The following is a 730-nucleotide window of genomic DNA, read 5'->3' on the forward strand; positions in this document are numbered from 1 at the left end:
TGGGATGGGATGGATGGGATGGGATGGGATGGATGGGATGGATGGATGGATGGGATGGGATGGGATGGGATGGATGGATGGGATGGGATGGGATGGGATGGGATGGGATGGGTGGATGGATGGATGGAATGGCATGGGATGGGATGGATGGATGGGTGGAATGGATGGGGTGGGATGGATGGGATGGGATGGATGAGATAGAGCACCCATGCATGTGAGGTCTCTGTACAGGTTTGATGGGGGATTTGGGGAGAGTCCAGGCACAGTGAGGTGGGTGGCGACAGGGACAGTGATCAGTGATCCTGTGTTTCTGAATTGGTGGCCGCTGGTGGCTGGGTGTTCACTGCACCGGGGTGGGTAGGAGGGCCTGGGGGTCACCATGGGGTGAAGGCCTTGCAAGAAGGTGATGCTGGTCCTAACAAGCCCCTCGCTGCCCTTGCAGGTCAGCTGGCCTTGCTGCAGGGCCTGCTGAAAATGGCTGAAGGCAAAATCATCTGTACGGTGAGGGAGGTCGAGTGCTGGCACAGGCTGCCCAGGGAGGTTGTGGGATCTACATCCCTGGAGATACTAAACACCTGAAAACAGGGTCTTGAGTGACCTACTCTGACTCTCCTTTGGGCAGCCTGGCTGGACCAGACCATCTCTGGAGGCACCTTAATGCCTCAATTGTCCTGTGGTGTATAACCACATGCCAATGAAAATACAGCAGAAAAGATGTAAAGGTGCGATG

This window comes from Chaetura pelagica, unplaced genomic scaffold (genome assembly GCF_000747805.2).
Source record: "Chaetura pelagica isolate M959 unplaced genomic scaffold, ChaPel_1.0 scaffold269, whole genome shotgun sequence".
Lineage (NCBI taxonomy): Eukaryota > Metazoa > Chordata > Aves > Apodiformes > Apodidae > Chaetura > Chaetura pelagica.